General features: G+C 48.8%; 1 pseudogene; it reads left to right on the forward strand.

Annotated features, from left to right (window-relative positions):
• The first annotated feature begins 6,103 nt into the window (after positions 1–6,103).
• Positions 6,104–6,224, forward strand: LOC128123614 (uncharacterized; annotated as a pseudogene).
• Positions 6,225–16,758: the final 10,534 nt, after the last annotated feature.

The following is a 16,758-nucleotide window of genomic DNA, read 5'->3' on the forward strand; positions in this document are numbered from 1 at the left end:
ACTTGGCAAAAGCCTGAACTCCCTGAGCCGTGGGAAATCAGCAAACCCAGAGACACCTGTTTTCCTAGGCACCCTTCTGAGGCAGAAGAAAGAGGGCTAAGAAACCAGGGCGATGAGTTTAGACAAGCTGGGACAGAGGTGTGGGGACAGCACTGTGTTCTGGTTTCTTAGTCCTCTTACAAAAGTATGTCCCCAGGTCTGCTGAGCCACCAGGACCCACAGCCTGGGGAGTTCGGGCTTTTGCTGGGTTCCACCAGTGACCAGGCTGAAGACCAGCTGTGCTGCCAGCCTGGAGCCAGTTCTGCCTGGAGCTGGCACCTTGTGCCAAAAGGCCCATGTCTACGGTTTATTCTTAGCCTGGAGGAAACCCTGGCTCAGCAGAAGCTGTCCAGCCCTCCTGGGCCGACTCCCGTGCCAGGGCTGCATTTAGGGACCTGCCACCACCTCCCGCAGTCACGTGGTCACGTGTTTAGTTCAGCTAAAATCGCTGCCTCTGATAACTTGCAGAGCTAGGTCTGTTAGAACCAACACAGAAATCAATGTTGTCGTTCCTTAGTGAAAATAAGCTCCAGGGCTGCAGGTAGGGGGACGGCTCAGTCAGTAGAGTGCTTTGCAAGCATGAGGACCTGCGTTCGATCCTCAGCACCCACTTAAAAACCCCAAGTCTAAGGTGGGGGCCACTGACAATCCCAGGGTTGGGAAGGCAGAGACAGGAGGATCTCTGGTGCTCTGTCTGGCTAATCAGATGACCTCCAAGGTCAATGAGAGACCATGCCTCAGAGGAGGAGGACAGGGTTCCCGCAGATGGTCTCCATGCATACGCACACACATGTAAACCACCACTCCCACACACAGACATTTATTTATGGAAGAAGGAAAAGTAAACACTCATAGCCTAGCCGTAGGCCACCTCAGTAGCCACCATTCTAGCCTTTGCTGTTACTTAAGAGTAGGCCGACCACACACTCAACAGCCCCCAGTGTAAATGCTGAAGATGAAAGAACATCATTTCTCATACTAAGTGCACCCAGTGGAGTGTGGAGCAGACCCTGGTCTACGCTGTCAGAGTAGACACTCAGAGGCCCAGGCTGTGGAGGATCCCCTGAGGCAGGTGGAAGATGAGAGTAGATGATTTGAGTTTTATTGGACCAGGAAGTTGTGACCAGCTGTCCACACTCCATCAGCCAGAACTCAATAACATCATCAATACATCCAAGAGAAAGTAGTTGTCTTAGGGTTACTGCTGTGAATAGATGCCATGACCACAGTAACTCTTTTTTTTTTTTTCTTTTTCTTTTTGCTTTTGTTTTTTGGGTTTTGGAGACAGGGTTTCTCTGTGTGGTCCTGGCTGTCCTGGAATCTGGCCTTGAACTCAGAGATCTACCTGTCTCTGCCTCCTGAGTGCTGGGATTAAAGGCATGCGCCGCCACCACCCAGCACTCTCATAAAGGAAAACATTTAATTGGGGCTTGCTTACAGTTTCAGATGTTTAGTCCATTGTCATGGTGGGAAGCATGGCGGCATGCAGGTAGATATGGTGCTGGAGAGGTAGCTGAGAGTTCTACATCTGGATTGGCAGGCAGCAGGAAGAGAGAGTGGCACTGGGCTTGGCTTGAGCTTCTGAAACCTCAAAGCCCATCCCCCTGTGACATACTTCCTCCAACAGGTCTACACCCCCTCCAACAAGGCCACACCTTCAATAATGCCGCTCCCTATGAGCTTGTGGGGGAGGCATTTTCATTTCAACTACCACAGCAGGAATGTAATCTATAGGAGGAGAAAAGAGTTTGGGGAACAGCTGACCAGTCTCTCTGCCCCTGGTGGACATCTTTTGGTACCTCTCTCTTCTGCCTTCCTACTCCCAAACTTTTTGAGGCATGCTCACTTAGAAGTAAATTTTTTGTGACAGTACTAACCTCTATGTGTCCCAAGCCCCTTCTTGGGATCCTACATGGTATCTGGCCTCATTTGGGCTCCAGATGTTCTTTGTATAAAATGAACCTGTGTCACCCTCTTCCCAAGTGAGGAATAGGTTTGAGCTCAGGCCTTTATCACACAAGAGCACACCACCATTGAACACATGACCAGAAGGCCTGGCCTCACCTCATTACCACCTGCTCACCATAGAAGAATCAAGTTCGAAGATGGAGAGAGAGAGAGAGAGAGAGAGAGAGAGAGAGAGAGAGAGAGAGAGAGAATGTGGAAGAAATAAAAGGAAGGCATTCTTTTAAATTTCATAACTATTAAATGGGAGACACATCACCTGCCCACTGGGAGAAGAGATTCTGTACTGCAAGGAACACTTGCCAATGTCTGGAGACATTTCTGCTTGAAGCGGGTGCATTTGGGTCTTCTGGGAGTGACCAAGGATGCTTCTAAATCTTGTACAGTGCCCAGAATAGCCTCTCAGCCCTCAGAATGGTCTGTTTCAAACATCAGTAAACCCAAGCAAGACCAAGAGCCCCCTGCAAGCCCAACTTCAGGGCGGAAATCTAAGGCACAGAAAGGGGTGATCACTCACGCAAGATGACACAGCAGCTCTGGGGTACTTGTGTCTAGGCTAGACCATGAACATAGAACATTTTTTTAGCTGGGCAGTGGTGGTGCATGCCTTTAATTCCAGCACTCCAGAGGCAGAAACAGGTAGATCTCTTTGAGTTTGAGGCCAGCCTGGTCTACAAAGCAAGTTCCAGAACAGCCAGAACTGTTACACAGAGAATCTCTGTCTTGAAAAATACAAAAAAGAAACAAACAAAACACACACACACACACACACACACACACACACACACACACACACACACACTTTTTTTTTTTAATTCTTCAAGTCCCTTTTTCCTACCACATTAGGATTTCTGCATCATTGTTGAGCCACACATTTCCAAAATAGAAATTGGGAGTTGAAGAAGGACATGGGAAAATGGCTCATCGTGGGTGAAGGATGGAGAGCCTCCTTGAAGTCTTTGTCCCTGGATTTTAGGAACAGAATGTTAGTAGAATTGAACAAGCCCAGCATGACACATGGGCACACTGCACGGCGGTGTCTTCCTCCTCTGCCCACATCCAGCAGCTGCAGTGATGTGGCCAAGGGCCAGGAAAGATCCCCATAAAACCTCAGTTCCTCCTGCCTTCCCCCTAGGGCAGCAGCAGTGAGCAGCTATCACAGCCCCCCATTCCCACCATCCAAGGAAGAGGTTGCCACCAGGGTCTTCCTTTGAGAGAATGACTTAGATTTTAAACAAGGAAATGCTGTCAAGTACCCAGTTTAAACACTTCATCTGAGGGCCTGGAAGGATGACACAATGGTTAAGAGCCTGTACTATTGTTGTTGAGGACCTGAGTTCAGTTCCCAGCATCCACGTAAGGTGGTTTACAAGCTGTAATTCCAGCGCCAGGAGATCGGATAGATGCCTCTGGCCACTGCAAACTCCTACACTCATGTGTACATACACACACACGGACACAAACATCTACACATAGTTAAAATAATAAACCAAATCATTTTTTTTAAAGACTGCATTTGAATCCTCAAGAGTGTTCATTGAATGGGACCAGACTAGACCCTCTGCATATGAGCAAAAGTTGTGTAGCTTGGTCTGTTTGAGGAGCCCCCGGCAGTAGGATCAGGATCTATCCCTGTTTGAGGGGCCCCCGGCAGTAGGATCAGGATCTCTCCCTGTTTGAGGAGCCCCCAGCAGTAGGATCAGGATCTCTCCCTGTTTGAGGGACCCCCGGCAGTAGGATCAGGATCTCTCCCTGTTTGAGGGGCCCCCGGCAGTAGGATCAGGATCTATCCCTGTTTGAGGGGCCCCCGGCAGTAGGATCAGGATCTCTCCCTGTTTGAGGAGCCCCCGGCAGTAGGATCAGGATCTCTCCCTGTTTGAGGAGCCCCCGGCAGTAGGATCAGGATCTCTCCCTGTTTGAGGGGCCCCCGGCAGTAGGATCAGGATCTCTCCCTGTTTGAGGGGCCCCCGGCAGTAGGATCAGGATCTATCCCTGTTTGAGGGGCCCCCGGGAGTAGGATCAGGATCTATCCCTGTTTGAGGGGCCCCCGGCAGTAGGATCAGGATCTATCCCTCCTGCATGAGCTGGCTTTTTGGAGCGCATTACCTATAGTGGGACACTTTGTTCAGCCTTGATGTGTGTGTGGTGGGGGGGGGACTTGCAACTAGGGTACTTGCAGGGCCCATCCATAAACTTCTATTACCCCATGGGGGAACTTAATGTACCAGGCTTTGCTGACTCCCCATGGGAGGCCTTACCCTTTTAAAGGAGGGGATGGGGGAGGGCAGCTGGAGGGGATGGGAGGAGGGATGAGAGGGAGATCTGTGGTTGGTATGTAAAATGAATACAAATATTTCTTAAATAAAAAAAAAGTGTTCACTGAGGGGACTAGAGAGATGGCTCAGTGGTTAAGAGCACTGGCTGCTCTTCCAGATGACCAGGGTTCAAGTCCCAGCACCAACATGCCAATTCACAGCTGTCTGTGGCTCCAGTTCCAGGGGATCTGACACCCTCACATAGACATACATGCAGGCAAAACACCAATGCACATAAAATAATAAACAAACAAACAAATAAATAAAAAGAGGGTTCACTGACAGCTCTCATGGAGTTTCCAGTGTTGGGTTGTTCTAGAACAGCTCTTGAGGGGGAGAGTCTGAGGACTAGACCTGCAGGTGCCAGTGTACCTGCATCTGGTTGAGTCCTCCTGTGGCCAGTTCCACTGACAAACACCTAGTTCAACTTCCATGTCCCTGAGACTTTGGGGTAGTAATGACTATGGTACTTGCAGGGCCCATCCATAATCTTCTATTACCCCATGGGGGAACTTCTGGCTTTATAAAGCTCACACACGGCTGAAAAAGCCCAGCAGTGACAGAAGGGTAGCTGTACCAGGAGCGTACCTGTCCTGTGTCACCCAAGTAGAGTCACTGGAGCTGCCTTCTAGGGAGGGAGGAGAGCCCAGAATGAAACACTTGACTTCAGGTCCCTGTTGCAGGGCCCAGATACAGCACCTGGCTTCTCTGCTCCCAAGATGGGGGAGGGGGGCGCTTAGAATCCAGAGGGGAGGTAGAGTAGATACTCTCGGTAGAGATATTTTTAAACTTGCAGTTCAACAAAACTGCTGAAGCAACCTCAGAAGCCAAAGTCTGCAGTCCAGGAGAGTTACCACCACGTGCTTATGTCTGCAGGGGAGAGGTTTGCCCTGCCCGGCCTTGGCTCCTGTGGGACGCCCAGAACCTACAAATAAAATTGCAATAGATCCGTCCATCTAAAAACCAACAGAACACTTCTGTTTTCAAGAGTCTATGGTTAATACATTTACCTTTAAAAAATAGAAAATTATAAGGGATTGACCTGTCAGGAGACCTGAGTTTTAGGATCCCCAAACCCATGTAAAAAAGCCAGGTGTGGCAGCGCCTATCTGTCACCTCAAGGCTGAGATGGGCTGAGACAGGTAAATCCTTGTGGCTTGACAGCCGGCCGGCCAGTCTGGCTCAATCAGTGAGCTCCAAGTTCAGCAAGAGACCTTGTCTCAAGCAAAGATGAAGAGCGGTAGAGAAAGACACTCAGGGCCGACCTCTGGTTTCTGCATACATACACATGTGTACATACTTGCACATATGTACACCATACAAAGAGATAAAACACAGAGAGAGAGAATTTTGAAGAAGAAAAAGTATCAGTCAAAAGTCCCTTTACCCAAGAAAAAAGCAGTTGACATTTCAGCACCTATAAAAGGGGCTGGGGGAGCTCGGCTTCAGGTGCTGTCTCTTTTTCTATTTGCTGATTTTGATCATGACGCTCTTCCCACAGCTTTTTATTTATTTTTTTATTTAAACAAGAATTCATGTGTCCCTGGCTGGCCTGGAAACTTACAGTGTAGCCGTAGCTGAGGATCACTTCAAACTTCGGATTCTCCTGCCTCAACCTCTCAAATGTTGGCTTTACAGGTATATACCACCACATCCAGTTTCTATAATGCAGGGGGGCGTTGAATTCAAGGCTTCATGCATGCTATGTAAGTGCTCTACCAACTGAGCCGTATGCTCAGCCCCCTCCCCACACCTTTAAGTATTCTTTAAAAATGGATTTTTGCAGCTTTGCGCAGTGGCAGTATCGTAGCCAATGAGGTTTATCTGAGGCGTGATTATTGCTAATTGAAAACTTTTCCCAAAAATGTATTTTTGTTTTGCTGTGCTGGGAATAAAACCCAGAGCCTCAAGCATGCTAAACATGAACGAAGGGGCTTTACCACTGAGCTATGGGCTCAACTTGACACCAATGTTTAGTGACTACCAACAATAGAGAGAGAGTATTTGAGCGGTGTCCTATTGCTGAACATGGATAGTTGCTTGCCAGAGGATGACACCTGAGTGGCACCAAGAACCAGGATTCTCATAATATATTTGGTGGAGATCTGCTGAGCTCTCACTTGGAGCTCCGGACTGGAGTTGGCAGTCCCAGAAGATGTGGTGGCAGAGATACTACTGTGGTTGTTTTGACACCTAGAGACAGGCCTGTCTCTAGGACCCTGCGCTGGAGCTAGCCTCTCACCCATCCTCCATTTCCACTGCGCTCTCCGGACCTCCCCACATCTTCAACTGTCTTCACCGAGTCTCTCTCCACCTACCTGGAGAAATGATTCCACACCCTCCTGTAAAGACCCTGCCTCCCCGAGGCCTCTCTGAAGAAAGCTACCCACCCTGGAAAGGCCCCCACCCAGTTTTCCAGTCAGCAGCCTTGGCTGCCCAGCCCAGGAGGTATGTGGTGAGGAAAAAGGGAGAGCTGGGGACGTGTAAGTGTTATGGAATATTAGTTTAAGATGTGTTACATTCATTTCTGCTGTGGAATATTCGTTTAATGATGCAAAGATGTGTTGCATTCTTTTAAGTTGCCTTTGTTTAACTCTGTAAAGCTGTGTTACTTTGCCTGCCTAAAAAACCTGATTGATCTAATAAAGAGTTGAACAGCCAATAGCTAGGCAGGAAAGAGAATAGGCAGGCGGGGCTGCCAGGCAGAGAAAATAAATAGGAGGAGACATCTAGGCTTTGAAGAAGGGAGGAGCAAGAAAAGGAGAAGGCTAGAGGACTCTGGGGGCCAGCCACACAGCTGTGGAGTAAGAAGGAAAGAAAGATATAGAGAATAAAGAAAGGTAAAAAACCCAGAAGCAAAACATAGAAAAAGAGAAATGGGATAATTTAAGTCAAGTTAGAAAAGCTGGCTAGAAACAAGCCAAGCTGAGGCTGGGCATTCTGAAGTAAGAAAGAGTCTCTGTGTACTTATTTGGGAGGTGGGTGGAGGGTCCCTAAAGAGTAAAAGGAAAAGAAAAAGAAAACTACATGTAGAGTCCAAAAAGATGCTGGGACAGACATGCCTGAGACATGTAGCTTCCAACAAAACTGGCAAGATGATCTTAGGAGCAGAAGTCTGGAAATAGAGGGTCCTGAACTCCCAGACTTAGAGTTACAGGTAGAGGCAGACAGCCATGAATGAACCACCACAAATCTTTCCTGTCTACCATCCCCTAACTATGTCTCCACTACTCCTGCATGTGTGCTGGAGGTGGTGCCTTTGGCAACAGGCTTCCTTTATGCCCCAACCAATACCCCCATCACATGAGGGAGGATCAGTGTCCGTGAGGTAAGTCACTCTGATTGACTCCCTGGCCTCACAGCTCTCTGGTCCCCTCACTTATGTTGATACATATATGTACATACAAATAAATAATCTAGTAAGTTGTTTTTTAAATGTTGATGATTTTGAGGCATGAAGATTGCCCTGGTTTACCCACGTGCCCCCAGTGTTATCACAGGGGTCCTTGTAAAGGAAAGCGAGAAGTGGAAGATCCGGGAATATGCCGCAAGTGAAGGACAGAGCAACAGGATTGCTGGCTTTGAAGATGGAAGGGGCCATGAGACAGAGGTGGTCTTCAGAGGGTGGAGAAGCACGGAGTGTTTGTTTTCTTCCCCCGGAGCCTCAGGAGTAATGCAGCCCAGTGGCCATCTTCCTTTTAGCTGGGCAAAGCAGCTTGAACTATGAAATAATAGATGGTATTGAACCACTGAGTGTGTGACAATTTGTTCCCAGAGCAATAGAAAATTAATACAGGGCTCCTGGATGTGCCTCAGCACTTCGCTGCCTCCCAGCAGTTATTCTAAGCAGTCATCCCCATCCTCACAACAGCCATATTGACTTTCCTAGTTCCTTCGAGCCTTCCCTATACTCCTGGGCTCATCAGCACTTGACCTGATGTCTTAGGTCACCAAGGAAACGAGAGGCTTTAGAAGGTAACAGCTCCGATCTCTCTCCCACCCACACACTAATCTGTTCCATGATCCTCCTCTCCCCTGCCTCGGCAGAGATGGTAGCTAGCCTTCCTCCTGTCTGATGGCAGCCCTCTTATCTGCTCTGATTGTTCCTGCCCTGTGTGTATATGAAGGGGGCATGTACCACGGCACTTCTGTGGAGGTCAGAGGACAGCTTTGTGAAGTCATTTCTTGTCTTCCATCTTTGTGTGGGTTCTGGGACTTGAACCCAGGCTGACAGGCTGTCCGTTAGGCTGCAAGCACTTTTCGCCCCCTGCTGAGCCGTCTTGCTGGCCCTCTTCTTGAGTCTTGCTCAAGTGTGTAAGCATATTCGATTTATCTCTTAAAACAGCAAAATTAACCTTCCTTTACACTACACCCTTCTGGATTACCAATCCTGGCCTTTTCATTTTTTTTCAGCCACGTTTTTTATTTATTCATTTGTGTGAGGAAGGGGCAAATGCACGTGTATGGAGTTCAGAGGCCAACTTAAGTTGGTGTGCTCCACCATGTATGTTCCTGGACTTGAACTCAGGTTGTCAGACTTGGAGGCAAGCGTCTTTACCCACTGTGCCGTCTCCCGTGACCTTCCTTTCTAAGCTAAGCATGTCACAGGAATGGCCTGTGCTAGCTGTCTGTCCTTCCTTACCTGCCCTCCGTTCCTCAGCTGCAATCATCAATTATTGTTTGTGGCATTGCTTTATTGCCTGTCAGTTGTTAACATCAATGGGCACTCTTGGACCTGGGTCTCTGTCACGCCTCATCTTACTGGCTGTTGCCTTCTAGCAACCCCAGGCGTCTATACCTTAAGCTCAGAATTGCTGACACTTAGGGAATTGTAATCTGCCTAGTCATGATTTCCTCCAAATGGAGCGGCAGACCCGCCAGTCCATTGGCAGCAGTGAGTTCAAGTTCTTGCCCATTCAAGAGCTTTGTGCAACGTGAGTCCTCACTGCATGTTTGGAGCATTTGATTTGAACTTGAACTCTTTCCTCCTTCTTGAGTGTTCTGCGATAACAGTGAGGCAGCTCCAGCCTCACGGGCGAGAACTGTACACATTGGCAGAGCAGCAAGAGGAGAGACTCCTGGGTGTGGTTTCCTGCATGAGTGTCTAGGCTGTAACTGGAAAAGGAGGTGTACTACCAAATGATGCCACTGCCTTTGAGGCTCTTGATTATAGCAACACAGACGAGACCAAAAACATAGACTCTGAATCCAAAACCCAGTTCCTCCCTAGAGTATCGTGTTCTAGTCAACACCACCACTGCCCACCAAGGCCTCCATGACCGCCATCTTCACCCCTTTCCATAATCAGTCTCTCACTGAATCCTTTTGTGTCTACACCTCTGGGTTTCCCAAATGGGCCCTCTTCTTAGTACCTGCCTTGGTTCAGGACCTTGGTGACTGCCACTTTAACCATTTCAACTTCACTCTCTTCCATCATTTGTGGACTGACAGCCTTGGCAGATGTAAGTGTGGTGGTCTGAATGCAAATGGCCTCCATAAGTAGTTCATGTGCTGAAATACTTGGTCCCCAGTTGACGGGACTGTTTGGGAAGGATTAGGAAGTATGGCCTTGTTGGAGGAAATGTGTCATTGGGGGTGGGCCTTGAGGTTTAAAAATCCTTATGCCATTATGAGTTAGTTCTCTCTCTCTCTCTCTCTCTCTCTCTCTCTCTCCCTTCCTCCCTCCCTCTCTCCCTCCCTCCCTGCCTTGTGGTGGTTGTTTCAAGATGTAAGTGCTCAGCTACTGCTCCAGTGCCATGCCTGCCTGCTGCCATGCTCCCTGCCATGATGGTCACAGATGAACTCTGTACGCCCCAATAAATTCCTTCTTTTATAAGTTGCCTTCATCATAATGTCTCTTCATGGCAATAGAAAAGTAACTAAGACAGTAAGATACATAGATGCCTTGCAAGTCTGGTGGTTCAGGGTTGTGACTGCAGCTCCTTGGTGCTATGACAGAAAGATTGTATGTGGGGTTGGGGATTTAGCTCAGTGGTAGAGCGCTTGCCTACCAAGCACAAGGCCCTAGGTTCGATCCTCAGCTCCAAAAAAAAGAAAGATTGTACATTTGAGGACTGCCTGGTTTACAGAGTGAGTTCAGGGACCCTGAGTATAACCCTGTCTCAAATTAACAACAGATGATCTGAAAAGATGGTTCAGCAGGAAAAGGTGCTTCCCAAGAAAGCTTGGCCACCTGAGTTCTCCCAAAAGGGAGAACGAACTCCACAAAGTTACCCTCTGACCTCCACATGCTTGCCATGGCATGAGACCTCCCCAGCCCCCATCACATACACAGTACATTAAAAAAAAAATTGTCAGGTAGTGGTGGCACATGCCTTTAATTCAAGACAGTGTTTCTCTGTGGAGCCCTGACTGTCCTGGAACTTACTTTGTAGAGCCGGGTGGCCTTGAACTCACAGAAATTTTCCTGCCTCTGCCTCCCAAGTGCTGGAATTAAAGGTGTGAGCCACTATGCCCAGCCCAATTAAAATTTTTTAATTAAAAAGTAAATAAGAGGGGGAAATACTTCAACACTTCTCAGCATTCTCATGACTTATGACTCTGGCAGATCCTATCTTTTTACATGTTTTTGAGGACCCTGCAAGATCTGACCCCTGATGGCCTCTCTCCCTTCATTTTCTTTTTAAAAAACACATGCAGCCAGGCGGCGGTGGGGCATGCCTTTAATCCCAGGGCTTGGGAGGCAGAGCCAGGCTCTGCGAGTTCGAGGCCAGCCTGGTCTACAGAGTGAGATCCAGGACAGGCACCAAAACTACACAGAGAAACACTGTCTCGGGAAAAAAAAATGTAATTTTTAAAGTTTTGGTCCTTTTCTTCCCAGTGGCCTCTGCATTTACTTCTTCCTCTATCAGCCACATCCCCTAACCTCCATCCATCTGCCAGTCCACTCCTCTACTCCTTCAAGATCCACTCTGACCAGCGCTCCTGTCCCTCCCTGCCTTAGTGTGTTCAGGGTCCCTCCCATGACCTCAGTAGCTCCCAAGAAGGACTCACAGAATGAAAAAGCTGTTGTCCTGATCACGACCATTTGTTCTATTTAATCTTTTAATTTACCATTTCATCCTTAAGGATAAAGATTAAAATCAGCAAGGGAAGAGAGTCCACATGGCAAAGTACAGGGGAGACCAGCAGAAGATTTTCAGCTGAACTTGTCCAGCAAAGTAATAAGGTCAAGTGTAATGTCATATATATATATAGATAGATATAGATATATAATGCATATGTGTGTATATATACACAATGCATGTGTATATATACAATGCATGCATATACAAACTCCTGCCAGTCAGGACGGCTCCTATGCCTTCTGTTCAAAATAAGAATGTAGTGCTTTTGAGAATGACTTTAGCATTTTTAGTGTCTAGCTTGAGTTAAACTACTGCTGAGGTTAAACTATCTGGCATGGTCAGGGGCAAGGCATATATCCCTTCCCATGATGCATCTGACTTTAATCATATGCACACTCAATTATGCATAGGCATAAGATGGTAAATAGGGATGTTTCCCTAAAAGTTCACTCAGAAAACACAGTCTGCTTTACTGCGCATGCACCCAAAACCAGTCCTTCCAGGATGGGTGCCCTGTCTCCCATTCCCTGATCTGTCCTGGAGAACTTTGAACAGAAATGAATCACAAAAGGGGAAATCAGCAAGAAGCTGCTAAGGGGGGGAGAAACTTACTTCATTGTTTGAAGTGAGGTGTACGTATGGCTCAATGCAGGTGAGGGTCGTGGGTTGCAAGGTGCATTATTAGAAGATGGATCTGTACCTAGCCCAAGGCAAGTGGCACCCCAAGTCACAATGATCTTCCCATCCTTGCCTGCCTCCATTGTGTCCCCCATGACGTCTCTCAGAGAGTAAAGTAAATTATCCAAGTGTTACCAGATCTACCCCATTGCCATCTCTTAGGTCCTTGTGACCTTAAACACATGGAAATTTACTTCGGGCCATCTGTGGATTAGAGTATATGATCTCTTGTCCCTTCTTCAGCCCATCCATCCATCCACCAGTCACTCAATAATCATTTATGAAGATTGTACCATGGGCTCAGGTCTTGACTAAGCCATTGAAGGGGATCTAGAATGAGTACCTAGCATTGCCTCAGTGCTTGCCTTCTGGAAGTTTCTCACCCATCCAGGAAAATAGATCCATGTGTAGTCTACAAATAACACTACCCTGAATCAACTGTTTACTATATTAGTCTGCCCAAACTGCTGTTGATATAGCAAAATGCCACAGGCCGGTGTCTTAAACAAGCAGAAATGTATTACTTCACAGTTCTGGTGCCAGCATGGTCAGATCCTTCAGAGAACTCAGACTCCTTGGCTTGCAGACAGCTCTCTTCTCACATGACCAGTGGAGACCTAGACGGCACTGACCTCATCTTCTAATCCTATCAGGAGGCCTCTACTGGTGTGACCTCACCTAAACCTAATTCTGTCCTCAGACCTATGCTGTTCAAATACCATGGCTGTCATGCTTAGGACTTCCAGATGTGAATTATGGGAGCCATAATTCAGCTCATAGCATCTGTCATGGGCTAAGCTGATAAAACCATCATCTTAATCCTTACACCAGCTCCCTTCAGGCCCATTGCCCGCCTTCACAGAGGAGGAAAGAGCAGCTTAGAGAGGCTCAGGACCTGCTGGAAGCCACACAGCTGGAGACCGGCCCAGTGGGGTGTGATCCTGAGGCCACTGTGGCCCCAGTAAACTTCTGCCCACTCTCCTGCTAGCCCAGCCCGACACTCCTGGAAGCCCATGGTGGGCAATGTCGGCTCCCAACGAAGTCCCGGCTTCTAAGCCCCTTCCTGGCCCAGCAAGGCCCTAAATGAGTTGACCAAGGAAGCCTGTGAATGGCCTTTGAGCAGAAAAAGGTGCATCGGGAGAGATTTAGCAAAGAGAAGAGAACCGACTCATCTGCAGTCGGGGGAGCGGGAGGGGTGGGGAGCTGCCAGCCAAGCTGCACGCTTCACACAAAAATGGCTTCAAAAAGAAAAGGCCATCAATGTTTAATGCTTCCACTCGCCAGGGTGGAGGACTCAGCACACTCCTGCCCTCCCCTCACCCCACCCCCACCCCCTCCCGCAGAGGAAAATGCAAAATGAAGTTGCTAAATGGCTACCCTCGCCACTCTTGGCTCTACAGTGGCATCCTGACTGACACTGAATGTACCCCTGGGCTATGTCACATTCTAAGACCCCCCCCCAAGGCAGTATGGGAGAACAAACGGTGCTCCCCCCAATACCAGGAAATTCAAAGTGTATTTGTACATCTTCACACAAGCCCACAACTACTAAAATTAAGTCATTTTTGTTTATTTGTTTTCTGGATCCTCTGTCTTCAAACACCAGACCTGTCTAGTTTCCCAACTCCCTCTTTGCTGGGCATCTGATGCCCACTGGCTGTACCCGAGGCCACCCAGTATCCCCTAAGCACGGGTTGCCTAAAGGGGCTCAAAGGCTGTGCAAAGTCTTAGGTCCTCGGAGTTCTGCGTGGAAAAGACGGACTCCATGGAGACAGTCACCCTCTGAGCTGAGTGGGGGCAACAGCGGGTGTCAGCAAAACATTCGGCCATGGGTCATCTGTGCTTGATCAGCTCCATTGAGAACGCAGAGCTGGGGACAGGGAGGAGAAGCAGAGAGAGAGGGGTTTGTACTGGAGCTCTGGAGAGATTACACCCTGGGGTCAGGATGCTCTTGTAACGTGACCAGCCCCCCGGGCGCAGGCAGCAGGTCTCAGTTTACCCCGGTGGCCTAGACATCAGATCATTCCAGCTCAGTGCGTGTCTCTGAGCTGCAGATTCCTCATCTGCCCCAGAGGGCTTTAAAAGTTTCTCTCAGCTCCGGCCACTGGCTTGGAGTTCAGGGCATGAGATTCATGACACCTGGCTTTTCCATCTCCCTGCTGTGTGAACAAATGACCCTTTGTGTCTAGTCCGGTGTGCTTATCTATACAGTGGGAGTGAGGGTTGTGCCCACCCCGTGGATTAGTGTGAAGATGACCTTGCCAGCCCGCTTTTGTTGTCTGTGACAGACTAGCTGTCAGAGGTGACTTAAGGGCAGAAGGATTTCTTTGGCTCACAGTTGAAAGATTACAGTCCAACATGGTGAGGAAGCCAGCTTGACAGCCGGGGCTCAGCAGAGGCAATGGGAGCTTTGTGGCATGACTTGTCACATCTCAGTGTATCAGAAAGCAGAGAACTCACCGGAAGCAGGGCTGAGCCGTAGATCTCGCCTTAGCTCTCAGGAGCCCTCCTCCGGTGACCCACATCCACCAGCCACGCCTCCCACACCACGCCAGCCTGAAGGCAGGTCTCCAGGAGAGGGCCACGGAGATAGTGGCCCTCTCTGAAGAGGAGCTGCAGTCACTTTTACCAGTGGGGTCAGCACACTCTGTGATTTCCACATCTGGATGTTTCTGCACACCCGGGGAGAGCCTTCCTAAAACCATAAACCTGAGGCTGGGACTTGGAGGTGCAGCGTCCTGCCCAGCTCAGGGGTCCCAGTTCCAGTCATGTGTCAGCCTCATGGATTCACCCAAAAGGGGCCACCTGCTGAGCTGGGACAGAGGGAGGTGGCAGAACCTCAGGAGCCAGGCTAGGAAACATGTGACCCTCAGACAGGGCTCCCAAACTTTCCCAAGTTGTCATGTGTGTGTCCCCCCCATCTGCATTCTCTTTGTTTCCTGTCGTTCACCTGTGAATCTACCTCCTTCTCTTTGTGTTTGAAGGTGAGATGGCCTGGAGATATATCCCGGTTGGTAGAGTGCTTGCCTGGCATGCACAAGGCCCTGGCTTGAGCACCAATACCACAGAAACTGGGCAAGGTGGCACATGCCAGTAACCCCAGCACTTGGGAGGCAGAGACAAAGAGGGTAAGAATTTCGAGGACTCCTTGGCTACAGAGCACGTTTGAGGCCAGCTTGGGCTACATGAGACAGTGTCAAGAAAGAAAAGGGGGGAGGGGGGAACATAACAGAAAATCTTTATTTCCTGTCTCTGGAAAGGAGAAAAACTGGAAACAGCGCAAAGCAACGCTTCCGTCCAGCTCGTGGCCTCGTCACCCTCCAGGCTGCTCCCTCCGGGTGCTGCAGAGCTCTATGCAAACAGCTGAAAGGTGCAAAGACTCCTCGGCCCCATGCACAGCTGCATGGTCCCAGTTGCGAGGGTAGATGACAATAGAAAAAGAAGTAACTTCTCAAGCTGGTCTCCAGTCTGGGAACCAGTCAGAAGTGGCTGGGGTCATGGGGGGGGTAGATAGGTAGGACTTGCCACTAAAGTGCTTGCTTGGGAGGTGGGTGGGCTCTGTGGGAGTTCCTTCTGGTGTCCTCCGACAGCTTCCTGAGTTCTTCATGTTGGGCCCCAAAGTTTAGGGTCTCAAGTGGGCGCCCCAAGAACCCAGACTCCAGTCCAGTTGATGCAACAGCACGAGGAATTTATTGAAGCTTCTGTACAGAAGGGCAAACTCTGCTCCCAAGAGCAAGAGTCGCATCTTACTGCAGCCCCATGGGGGCTTTTAAAGGAAAAACCCACAATATTACAATTCCCATACAATTTCATGGCCTGATCACAGGGTGATCACAGAGTGGGTACAGTCACGTCCGCATGTACATTCTTCTGAAACTTCAAGGGGCGTATCAGGGCAGGAGTGGAGTTTACACAAAGGTCACAGTGGTCCTTCCTGGAACACTTGCAACTATCCCAGTCACAGTTGAGCACATCTCTTAACAGAGATCTCTTTACATTGTTACATTGTTACAGGGGTGATTGAGTGATGGCTGAGTCAGGTGGCCCTTGGAACTAGTTTTCTTTTTAGTTCCTTATTTCTTGGGGCTTGGGGGTATAAGCCTGAAGGGTTAGGGTCTTTCATTCACATCTGATGGTGTTGGTGGCTGCCTTATCAGTGTGAGACAGGAAAGTTGTGAGGCCAGTGACTTGTGAGGTCCTCTGCCCTTACCTGGTAATGCCTTCTGGTCTTGAGCACGCATACATCTAGTGAGCCTATTGCCCACTGTGCTCTCTCTCTCTCTCTCTCTCTCTCTCTCTCTCTCTCTCTCTCTTTCTTTCTCTGTGTGTGTGTGTGTGTATGTGTGTGTGTGTGTGTGTCTGTCTGTCTGTCTCTCTCTCTCTCACACACACAAGTAGATGAATTTCTAAACAGTCTTATTAAATAAGAAACACGGAGCCAGATATAGGGGTGAAAACCTGAGAGATCAGGGAAATAGGGAAATCCACAACCAACCTCACCTCACCAACTCCACAGCTTCCAAAGCGAGCTACTTCCTGTCTACCCACACCTATATGCTTTTCTGTTCTGTTCTCTCATTTACTCTCTCAGCCCAGCTGTATCACTTCCTCTTCCTACCCAGCTCTGTTACTTCCTGTCTGTACAGACCTCCAGACCTCTATGGTTGGTGCTG

The sequence above is a fragment of the Peromyscus californicus genome, unplaced genomic scaffold (genome assembly GCF_007827085.1).
Source record: "Peromyscus californicus insignis strain IS unplaced genomic scaffold, ASM782708v3 Scaffold_3__1_contigs__length_106647218, whole genome shotgun sequence".
Taxonomy (NCBI): domain Eukaryota; kingdom Metazoa; phylum Chordata; class Mammalia; order Rodentia; family Cricetidae; genus Peromyscus; species Peromyscus californicus.